Source organism: Pseudophryne corroboree, chromosome 2, assembly GCF_028390025.1.
Source record: "Pseudophryne corroboree isolate aPseCor3 chromosome 2, aPseCor3.hap2, whole genome shotgun sequence".
NCBI classification, from domain to species: Eukaryota; Metazoa; Chordata; class Amphibia; order Anura; family Myobatrachidae; genus Pseudophryne; species Pseudophryne corroboree.
Window position 1 is genome coordinate 130839249 of NC_086445.1, and position 12769 is coordinate 130852017.

Here is a 12769-nt window from a genome sequence, read left to right on the forward strand (position 1 = left end):
TAGATTATCTTGCCAAACTGACAAGTGCCACAGTTACCGACAAAATGAAAAGACACTTTTTTTGCACGTGGCATACCATACAAGCTATTTAATGACAATGCTATGCATGACTGATAAGTTCCAGACTTTCCCCAATGAATAGGACAACTCAGATGTCACCAGCAGTTCTCGCTATCCAAAGTCCAACGGACATCCAGGCACCTGTTAACTGATTCTTTTCATTTGAAAAAGGGGATGTAGATGTATGCTGTGTTGCTTTAATGTGGATGGTGGAAGTGGCATCATTGCTATCCACTTGTTATTGAGGAAGTGCCTATGCAGCTATTGTTCATCATGTCTTCAGCTAGTAAAGTCACTCTTTTGCAGCTCTCCAGACTCCTGTGGTGATTTGAACACACTTTACAAATGTGAATCTACTTACGATTAGCATGGGTGCATCTACAATATTCATAGCCCTTTTTATTTATAACCAACCTTCTAAAATTTACACAGCCCAGGTCAGCAACTGGTCTTTAGATGCTCTAGAAAACAAATTTGGCAGCATGTGCGTGTAGTTAAGTAAACCTGCACTATCTTTGGTTGTTTCTACAGCAGCAACCACCAGTAGCTGATAGCAGTTGCTAGAAATAGCAACAGCAGGATAAACAGCCACTAATAAAGCAGCTTACTTGAAGTTTCTATACCCAGTAGCAGAATCACTGGATGGGAAAGATTATTAATGAGACTCTGCATGCTACATTGGTCATCATATTGCACTGTGGCATGTTCTGGTTACCATAAAGGACTCTTTACATAAAGGACTTTGTATACTCATCATTGGATATTGTGGACATCAGAAAGAGGCTAGGCTTTGTATAATGGTCATCGGAAAGGAGATATGCTCTGTGTAGTGGGCATCAGAATGAGGCTAGGCTTTGTACACTTATCATCAGAAAAGAGCTATGCTCTGTGTAGTAGCCATCAGAATAAGATTAGGCTATGTAAAATGGTCATCAAAAAGAAGCTACTGTATGCTCTGGGTAGTATCACCAGACTGAGGCTTGGCTTAGTAACTGGTCATCGGAAAGGAAATATGCTCTGTGTAGTGGCCACAAAAATCAGGTTTGGCTTTGTACATTGGTCATCGGAAAGGAGATATGCTCTGTGTAGTGGCCATCAGAAGGAGTCTATGCTTTGTATACTTATCATCAGAAAAGAGCTATGCTCTGTGTAGTAGCAATCAGAAAAAGGTTAGGCTATGTAAAATGGTCATCAGAAAGGAGCTATTCTCTGGGTAGTGGCCATCAAAAGGAGGCTAGGCTATGTAAAATGGTCATCAGGAAGGAGATATGCTCTGTGTAGTGGCCATCAGTTGGAGGCTTGGCTTTGTACACTGGTCATTGAAATGGATATATGTTGTGTAGTGGCCACCAGAATGAGGTTTGGCTTTGTACACTGGTCATCGGAAAGGAGATATGCTGTGTAGTAGCCACCAGATGGAGTCTAGACTTTGTATAATGATCATCAGAAAGGACATATGCTCTGTGTAGTGGCCACCAGAATGAGCCTTGGCTTTGTACACTGGTCATTGAAATGGATATATGTTGTGTAGTGGTCACAAGAATGAGGTTTGGCTTTGTACACTGGTCATCGGAAAGGAGATATTCTGTGTAGTAGCCACCAGAAGAAGTCTAGGCTTTGTATAATGATCATCAGAAAGGACATATGCTCTGTGTAGTGGCCATTAGAATGAGGCTTGGCTTTATACACTGGTCATCGGAACGGAGATATGCTTGGTGTAATGGCCATCGGAAAGAGGCTAGGCTTTGTGCACTGGTTTTCAGAAAGGAGATACTGTATGCTCCGTGTAGTGGCCATCAGAATGAGGCTTGGCTTTGTACACTGGTCATCGGATCGGAGATATGCTCTGTGTAGTGGCCATCAGAATGAGGCTTGGCTTTGTACACTGGTCATTGGAACGTAGCTATGCTCTGTGTAGTAGCCATCAGAATGAGGCTTGGCTTTGTACACTGATCATCGGAAAGGAGATATGCTCAGTGTAGTGGCCATCAGAATGAGGCTCGGCTTTGTGCACTGGTTTTCAGAAGGAGATACTGTATGCTCTGTGTAGTGGCCATCAGAATGAGGCTTGACTTTGTATAATGATCATCAAAAAGGAGATATGCTCGGTGTAGTGGTCATCAGAATGAGGCTAGGCTTTGTGTACTGTTTTTTTAGAAAGGAGATACTGCATGCTCTGTGTAGTGGCCATCAGAATGCAGCTAGGCTTTGTGCACTGGTTATCATAAAAGACTAGAGATACTGTATGCTCTGTGTAGTGGCCATCAGAATGAGGCTTGGCTTTGTAAACTGGTCATCAAAATAAGGCAATGCTGTTTCTAGCAGTTACCAGTGTGAGGCTCTGTTATGCATACTATTCACCAGAATGGAGCTTTATAATATGGTTTATATGCTGTCAAAGAGAATGAAGCTATGATTTCTGTAATGGTCACTATAGTGGTACTATTGTTTAGTTTATGGTCATCAAAATAATGATCTGTTGTGTATACTGGTACCCGGTCAACAAAGCTCTGTCTTATATAATACTCTTCTCTTTATAAGGGGCAGAGATGTACTAAGCCTTGAACAGTGATTAACTGGAGAGAGATAAAGTACCAGCCAAATCAGCTTCTAGCTGACATGTTTCAGACTGTGTTTGAAAAATGAGTTAGGAGCTGCTTGGTTGGTACTTTATCTGTCTCCACTGTTTTGCTCTCCAAGGCTTAGTACAAGTGTCACTAGGTCAGTGTTTCCCAAGCTTGGTCTTCATGGCTCACTCACAGTCCAGTTACTAAGGATATCCATGCATCCATGTTACGCTGTCGTAGCAGCATTCCATGCTGAATCAGCCCCTAAGACATTTCACAGATCTTCACTGTAGTAAGCAGGCATCCTTTGGGAATTGGAAGGACCACTATGAGCCTGACATTTCAGGTGTAAGAGAAAGATAGTGAGTTAGATTAGAATTTACAATTTGGTTTTCACATTCCTTACAATATAATAAATGGATGATGTGTAAACTGAACCAGAGGGGGAACAGGATAGCAGCTAGATATGGCACTGCCTAGAAAATATTAGTTACTGAAAAATAGTAGCATCTAGATTGGGGTATTCAACATGCGGCCCCCCATCTGCTGTGGAACTACACATCCCAGCATACTCTACCACAGTTTTGCTATTAGGGCATGCTAAAACTGCTGCAGGGCATGCTGGATTGTGTAGTTTCACAGCAACTGTAGATGAATACCCCTATCTAAATGAAAAGGTGTCCAAGAATTAAAAAAAATGGGATGTAAAACCATTGGTGCAATGAATGCTCTGTGAATTTAAGTACTGTTAGACCCTGTAATATTTTTACTGATTGCTATTGTTTTCTTACTGCTCACAATTGTTTTCTCTGACGTCCTAGTGGATGCTGGGAACTCCGAAAGGACCATGGGGAATAGCGGGCTCCGAAGGAGGCTGGGCACTCTAGAAAGATTTATGACTACCTGGTGTGCACTGGCTCCTCCCACTATGACCCTCCTCCAAGCCTCAGTTAGATCTTGTGCCCGGCCGAGGTTGGATGCACACTAGGGGCTCTCCTGAGCCCTTAGAAAGTATAGATTTAGGTTTTTTATTTTCAGTGAGACCTGCTGGCAACAGGCTCACTGCAGCGAGGGACTAAGGGGAGAAGAAGCGAACTCGCCTGCTTGCAGCCAGATTGGGCTTCTTAGGCTACTGGACACCATTAGCTCCAGAGGGATCGACCGCAGGCCCAGTCCTTGGTGTTCGGTCCCGGAGCCGCGCCGCCGTCCCCCTTACAGAGCCAGAAGCAAGAAGAGGTCCGGAAAAGCGGCGGCAGAAGACATCAGTCTTCACCAAGGTAGCGCACAGCACTGCAGCTGTGCGCCATTGCTCCTCATACACACTTCACACTCCGGTCACTGAGGGTGCAGGGCGCTTGGGGGGGGCGCCCTGAGCAGCAATAAAAACACCTTGGCTGGCAAAAATACCACAATATATAGCCCCAGAGGCTATATATGTGGTAAATACCCCTGCCAGAATCCAGAAAAAAGCGGGAGAATAGGCCGCGGAAAAGGGGCGGAGCTATCTCCCTCAGACACACTGGCGCCATTTTCTCTTCACAGTGCAGCTGGAAGAAAGCTCCCCAGGCTCTCCCCTGTAGTTTTCAGGCTCAAAGGGTTAAAAAGAGAGGGGGGGCACTAAATTTAGGTGCAATATTGTATATGCAAGCAGCTATGGGGGAAAATTCACTCAGTTATAGTGTTAATCCCCACATTATATAGCGCTCTGGTGTGTGCTGGCATACTCTCTCTCTGTCTCCCCAAAGGGCTTTGTGGGGTCCTGTCCTCAGTCAGAGCATTCCCTGTGTGTGTGCGGTGTGTTGGTACAGCTGTGTCGACATTTTTGAGGAGGAGGCTTATATAGTGACGGAGCAGATGCCAATAAATGTGATGTCGCCCCCTGTGGGGCCGACACCAGAGTGGATGGTTAGGTGAAAGGTATTAACCGACAGTGTCAACTCCTTACATAAAAGGGTGGATGACGTAACAGCTGTGGGACAGGCGGCTTCTCAGCCCGCGCCTGCCCAGGTGTCTCAAAGGCCATCAGGGGCTCAAAAAACGCCCGTTACCTCAGATGGCAGACACAGATATCGACACGGAGTCTGACTCCAGTGTCGACAAGGTTGAGACATATACACAATCCACTAGGAACATCCGTGACTTGATCCCGGCAATAAAAAATGTGTTACACATTTCTGACATTAACCTCTAAAAATGGGTTTTTATGTTTGGGGAGAAAAAGCAGGCAGTGTTTTGTTCCCCCATCAGATGAATGAATGAAGTGTGTGAAAAGCGTGGGTTCCCCCTGATAAGAAACTGGTAATTTCTAAAAAGTTACTGATGGCGTACCTTTTCCCGCCAGAGGATAAGTTACGCTGGGAGATATCCCCTAGGGTGGATAAGGCGCTCACACGGTTGTCAAAATAGGTGGCACTGCCGTTTTAGGAACGGCCACTTTGAAGGTACCTGTTGATAAAAAGCAGGAGGCTATCCTGAAGTCTGTATTTACACACTCAGGTACTAGACTGAAACCTGCAGAGCGTGCTGCTGCAGCATGGTCGGTGACCCTGTCAAACATACTAGTTTGCTAACATGAGAACATATTAAAGACGTCGTCTTATATATGAGGGATGCACAGAGGGATATTTTGCCGGCTGGCATCCAAAATGAATGTAATGTCCATTCTGTCAGGAGGGTATTAGAGACCTGTCACTGGACAGGTGATGCTGACTTTAAAAGGCGCATAGAGATTCTGCCTTATAAGGGTGAGGAATTATTTGGGGATGGTCTCTGGGACCTCGTATCCGCAGCAACAGCTGGGAAGAAATATTTTTACCTCAGTTTTCCTCACAGACTAAGAAAGCACTGTATTATCAGGTACAGTCCTTTCGGCTTCAGAAAAGCAAGCGGGTCAAAGGCGCTTCCTTTCTGTACAGAGACAAGGGAAGAGGGAAAAAGCTGCACCAGTCAGCCTGTTCCCAGAATCATAATTCTTCTCTCGCTTCCTCTGAGTCCACAGCATGACGCGGGGGCTCCACAGGTGTAGCCAGGTACGGTGGGGGGCCGTCTCAAAAATTTCAGCGATCAGTGGGCTCGCTCACAGGTGGATCCCTGTTTCATTCAAGTAGTATTTCAGGGGTACAAGCTGGAATTCGAGATGTCTTCCCCCCGCCGTTTCCTCAAATATGCCTTGCCGACAACTCCCTCAGGCAGGGAGGCTGTGCTAGAGGCAATTAATAAGCTGTATTCCCATCAGGTAATACTTAAGGTGCCCCTACTTCAACAAGGACGGGGTTACTATTCCACACGGTTTGGGGTACCGAAACCGCATGGTTCGGTGTGACCCTTTTTTATATTTAAAATCCTTGAACACATACATAAAAAAATTCAAGTTCAAGATGGAATCGCTCAGGGCGGTTATTGCAAGCCTGGACGAGGGGGATTACATGGTATCCCGGGACATCAAGGATGCTTACCTGCATGTCCCCATTTACTATCCTCGCCAGGAGTACCTCAGATTTGTGGTACAGGATTACCATTACCAAGTCCAGACTCTGCCGTTTGGACTGTACATGGCACCGAGGGTGTTACCAAGGTAATGGCCGGAATGATGATACTCCTTCGAAAAAGGGGAGTTTTTAATGATCCCGTACTTGGACAATCTCCTTATAAGGGCGAGGTCCAAGGAGCAGTTGCTAGTCGGGGTAGCACTATTTTGGAAAGTGCTACAACAGCACAGTTGGATTCTAAACAGTCCAAAGACACAGCTGTTTCCTACGACACGTCTACTGTTCCTGGGGATGGTTCTGGACACAGACCAGAAATAAGTGTTTCTCCCGGAGGAGAAAGCCAAGGAGCTGTCATCTCTAGTCAGAGACCTCCTGAAGCCAAAACAGTTATCGGTGCATCATTGCACGCGAGTCCTGGGAAAAATGATAGCTTCCTACGAAGCAATCCCATTCGGCAGGTTCCATGCAAGAACTTTTCAGGGGGACCTGTTAGACAAGTGGTCCGGATCACATCTTCAGATGCATCGGCTGATAACCCTGTCTCCAAGGACCAGGGTATCTCTACTGTAGTGGCAGCAGAGTTCCCATCTTCAAGAGGGCCGCAGGTTCGACATACAGGACTAGGTCCTAGTGACCATGGATGCCAGCCTTTGAGGCTGGGGGGCAGTCACACAGGGAAGAAGCTTCCAGGGACTTTGGTCAAGTCAGGTGACTTCCCTACATAAATATTCTGGAACTGAGGGCCATTTACAATGCCCTGAGTCAGCCAAGGCCTCTGCTTCAAAACCGGCCGGTCCTGATCCAATCAGACAACATCACGGCAGTCGCCCATGTTAACCAACAGGGCGGCACAAGAAGCAGGATGGCGATGGCAGAAGCCACAAGGATTCTCCGATGGGCGGAAAATCATGTGTTAGCACTGTCAGCAGTGTTCATTCCCGGAGTGGACAACTGGGAAGCAGATCTTCTCAGCAGACACGACTTCCACCCGAGAGAGTGGGGACTTCATCCAGAAGTCTTCCAAAGGATTGCACACCATTGGGAAAGGCCACAGGTGGACATGAAGGCGTCCCGCCTCAACAAAAAGCTATAAAAGATATTGCGCCAGGTCAAGGGACCTTCAGGCGATAGCTGTGGACGCTCTGGTAACACCGTGGGTGTACCAGTCGGTTTATGTGTTCCCCCCTCTGCCTCTCATACCACAGGTACTGAGAATAATAAGAAGGCGAGGAGTAAGAACGATACTCGTGGTTCCGGATTGGCCAAGAAGAGCCTGGTACCCTGAACTTCAAGAAATTATATCAGAGGACCCATGGCCTCTGCCGCTCAGACAGGACCTGCTGCAGCAGGGGCCCTGTCTGTTCCAAGACTTACCGCGGCTACGTTTTGATGGCATGGCGGTTGAACGCCGGATCCTAAAGGAAAAGGGCATTCCGGAGGAAGTCATTCCTACGCTGATTCAAGCCAGGAAAGATGTAACTGCAAAACATTATCACCGCATATGGCGGAAATATGTTGCTTGGTGTGAGGCCACAAAAGGCCCCAACAGAGGAATTTCAACTAGGTCGATTTCTGCATTTCCTACAAGCAGGAGTGTCTATGGGCCTAAAATTAGGCTCCATTAAGATACAGATCTCGGCTCTGTCGATTTTCTTCCAGAAAGAATTAGCTTCAGTACCTGAAGTTCAGACATTGTAAAAGGAGTGCTGCATATTCAGCCCCCGGTTGTGCCTCCAGTGGCACCTTGGGATCTCAACGTGGTGTTGAGTTTCTTAAAATCACATTGGTTTGAACCACTAAAAACCGTGGATCTAAAATATCTCACGCGGAAAGTGGTCATGTTATTGGCCTTGGTTTCGGCCAGGCGTGTATTAGAATTGGCGGCTTTGTCATATAAAAGTCCTTATCTGATTTTCCATATGGATAGGGCAGAATTGAGGACTCGTCCCCAGTTTCTCCCTAAGGTGGTATCAGTTTTTCACTTGAACCAACCTATTGTGGTGCCTGCGGCTACTAGGGACTTGGAGGATTCCAAGTTACTGGACGTAGTCAGGGCCTTGAAAAATTATGTTTCCAGGACGGCTAGAGTCAAGAAAATTGACTCGCTATTTATCCTGTATGCACCCAACAGGCTGGGTGCTCCTGCTTCTAAGCAGACTATCGCTCGTTGGATCTGTGACACAATTCAGCAGGCGCATTCTGCGGCTGGACTGCCGCATCCTAAATCAGTGAAAGCCCATTCCACAGGGAAGGTGGGCTCATCTTGGGCGGCTGCCCGAGGGGTCTCGGCTTTACAACTTTGCTGAGCTGTTACTTGGTCAGGGGCAAACACGTTTGCAAAATTCTACAAATTTGATACCCTGGCTGAGGAGGACCTTGAGTTCTCTCATTCGGTGCTGCAGAGTCATCCGCACTCTCCCGCCCGTTTGGGAGCTTTGGTATAATCCCCATGGTCCTTTCGGAGTTCCCAGCATCCACTAGGACGTCAGAGAAAATAAGATTTTACTCACCGGTAAATCTATTTCTCGTAGTCCGTAGTGGATGCTGGGCGCCCATCCCAAGTGCGGATTGTCTGCAATACTTGTAAATAGTTATTGCTAACTAAAGGGTTATTGTTGAGCCATCTGTTGAGAGGCTCAGTTGTTTTCATACTGTCAAACTGGATATAGTATCACGAGTTGTACGGTGTGATTGGTGTGGCTGGTATGAGTCTTACCCGGGATTCAAAATCCTTCCTTATATGTCAGCTCGTCCGGGCACAGTGTCCTAACTGAGGCTTGGAGGAGGGTCATAGTGGGAGGAGCCAGTGCACACCAGGTAGTCATAAATCTTTCTAGAGTGCCCAGCCTCCTTCGGAGCCCGCTATTCCCCATGGTCCTTTCGGAGTTCCCAGCATCCACTACGGACTACGAGAAATAGATTTACCGGTGAGTAAAATCTTATTTTCTTACTGCTTACTTTTGTTTTCTTACTTCTTGCCAAAGTTTTCTTACTGCTCGCTATTGTTTTCTTATTGATCGCGATTGTTTTCATAGTGCGTTTTCTTACTGCTCGCAATAGTTTCTTACTGCTTGCTATTGTTTTCTTACCGAATAGCTAGTTTTTTACTAATCACTATTGTTTTCTTATTGATCGCTATTATTTTCTTACTGATTGCTATTGTTCTTTTAGTGCTCACAATGTTTTCTTACTGCTGCCAAATGTTTTGTTACTGATTGTTATTGTTTTCTTACCTAGTTTTCTAGCTACTGGCTATTGTTTCCTTACTGCTCACAAATGTTTGCTTACTGAATAACTAGTGTTTTCTTTCTGCTCGCTATTGTTCTTACAGCTCGCAAATGTTTTCTTACTGCTTCCAAATATTTTCTAACGCAATAGCTAGTTTTCTTATTGCTCGCTAATGTTCTCTTACTGATCAATCTTGTTTTCTTGCTGACCACTATTGTTTTCTTACTGCTTGCTATTGTTTTTCTACTGATCGCTATTGTTTTCTTAGTTGGTACATTACTTGGGGGTCCACGTGCTGAGACAGCGAGAAAATGATACAAAAAAATGCAATAATGTGGTGTTGACCTTTTCCTGTGTCTATTTTTCATGTTGACCTTTGTACCGGTCGACCGGTTTCCTGTGTCGACCTTTCATAGGTTGATCTAATGACCAAGTTGACCTTTTCACTGTTGACCAAATGATTGTAGAACTTCTGACTGTAGATCTTTTGATACGTAACCTGTTTTCCGATTGAATAGCTAGTTTCCTTACTGACCACTACTGTTTTCTTACTGCTCGCTATTGTTTTCTAACTGATCATTATTGTTTTCTTACTATTCACAAATATTTTCTTACTGGATAGCTATTGTTTTCTTACTGTTCACAATCGTTTTCTTACTGTTAGTAATTGTTTTCTTACTGCTTGTAAACGTTTCTTGCTGAATAACTTGTTTTCTTACTGACCACTATTGCTCTTACTGCTTGCTATTTTCTTACTGATTGCCATTATTTTCTTACTGAATAGCTATTGTTTTCTTACTGATCATTATTGTTCTTACTGCTTGCTATTGCTTTCTTATTGCTTGCAAATGTTTTCTTACTGAATAGCTAGTTTTCTTACTGATCACTATTTTTTTTCATACTGCTCACAAATGTTTTATTCCTTGCAAATGTTTTTTTACTGAATAGCTAGTTTTCTTATTGATCACTATTGTTTTCTTACTGAATAGCTATTGTTTTCTTATTGAATAGCTATTGTTTTCTTACTGATCACTATTGTGTTCTTAATGCTTGTAAATGTTTTCTTGCTGAATAGCTGGTTTTCCTACTGACCACTATTGTTTTCTTACTGTTTGCTATTGTTTTCTTACTGCTTGCAATAGTTTTTTTACTGATTGCTATTGTTATCATACTGCTCGCAATTGATTTGATTGAATAGCTATTGTTTTCTTACTGATCACTATTGTGTTCTTACTGATCACTATTGTGTTCTTACTGCTTGCTATTGCTTGCAAATGTTTTCTTACTGAATAGCTAGTTTTCTTACTGAATAGCTAGTTTTCTTATTGATCACTATTTTTTTCATACTGCTCACAAATGTTTTATTCTTTGCAAATGTTTTCTTACTGAATAGCTAGTTTTCTTATTGATCACTATTGTTTTCTTACTGATTGCTGTTGTTTTCTTAGTGCTCACAGTTGTTTTCTTACTGAATAGCTATTGTTTTCTTTCAGATCGCCATTGTTTTCTTATTGTTCGCTATTGTTTTCTTATTGCTCGAAAATGGTTTTTGTTTTTTTACTGAATAGCTAGTTTTCTTACTGATTACTATTTTTTCTCACTGATTGCTATTGTTTTCTTACTGCTCGCAAATGTTAATATTGTTTGCAAATGTTTTCTTACTGAATAGCTAGTTTTCTTATTGATCACTATTGTTTTCTTACTGATTGCTGCTGTTTTCTTAGTGCTCACAGTTGTTTTCTTACTGAATAGCTATTGTTTTCTTTCTGATCGCCATTGTGTTCTTACTGTTCGCTATTGTTTTCTTATTGCTCGAAAATGTGTTTTTTTTACTGAATAGCTAGTTTTCTTACTGATTACAATTTTTTCTCACTGATTGCTATTGTTTTCTTACTGCTCGCAAATGTTAATATTGTTTGCAAATATTTTCTTACTGAATAGCTAGTTTTCTTATTGATCACTATTGTTTTCTTACTGATCACTATTGTTTTCTTAGTGCTCACAATTGTTTTCTTACTGCTCGCTATTGTTTTCTTACTGATCTATTATTTTCTTACTGAATAGCTAGTTTTCTCACAGATTACTATTGTTTTCTTACTGCTCGCAAATGTTTTCTTACTGAATAGCTACTTTTCTTACTGATCACTATTGTTTTTTTACTGATCGTTATTGTTTTCTTACAGCTCACTATTGTTTTATTAGTTCTTGGTATTGGTTTTTACTCCTTGCAAATGTTTTCTTACTGCTCACTATTGTTTTCTTAGTGTTTGCTATTGTTTATTTACTGCTCACTATTATTTTCTTACTGCTTGCAATTGTTTTCTTACTGAATAGCTATTAGTTTCTTAGTGCTCACAATTGTTTTCTTACTGCTCACTATTGTTTTCTTACTGATCTCTATTGTTTTCTTACTGATCGCTATTGTTTTCTTACTGCTCACTATTGTTTTCTTAGTGCTTGGTATTGTTTTCTTACTGCTTGCAATTGTTTTCTTACTGAATAGAAATTGATTTCTTACTGAAATGTATTGTTTTCTTACTGCTCGCAGTTGTTTTGTTACTGCAGACAATTGTGTTTTAACTTCTCACTATTGTTTTCTTAGTGCTCACGATTGTTTTATTACTGCTCGATATCATTGTCTTACTGCTCGCAATTGTTTTCTTATTGAATATCTATTGTCTTCTTACTGACCACTATTGTGTTCTTGCTGCTTAATGCTTGCAATTATTTTTTTACTGGTTGTTATTGTTTCCTTAGTGCTCGCAATTGTTTTATTAATGATTGCTATTGAATACTGACTAGTTCCAATACTTGCTGTTGGGCGCCCCCTGGAGTATATAGACAGTCACGGCAATAGAATGAGCAATAGTAGTAATGTTCATATGGCAGTCTACTTTATTCTTCCAAATCCTAAAAAGACCAATTCATCCTTTCTCCTCTAGTGGGTGGGAATTTCGTAGCTTAAAGGATTCATATACACCAAAATAAAAGGAAAAAGGTGTATAGTAAAGTACAGTTTTTTTATTCTTAAACAAATTCCAATGTTAAAAATTCATATATTCCAAACTCTTTAAGAAAATATATATGTGTAATCCACCATTAATTGGCAGACCAGCATACCAGAGATAGTGGGGTGTCAACAGTGCCCACCCAGAATCATTTGTTATGTCACCTCCCGGGATTTTCAATAACAATCCACGTCTCAATCTTGCCGCTGTTAATGTAGACACCAGGTTTTACCACACATGTAGCCATTACTGCGGGACAATACTTGTACATCCAGAAAATGTGCTCTATAAGAGCAAAAACACTTTGGTGGTAGATTGGATAGACCTTCTGACACCACAAAGAGAGACTAGGAGTTGGTGAACCAGGACGTGGATTGTTGCTGAAAATCCCAGGAGGTGACACCACAAACGATTCTGG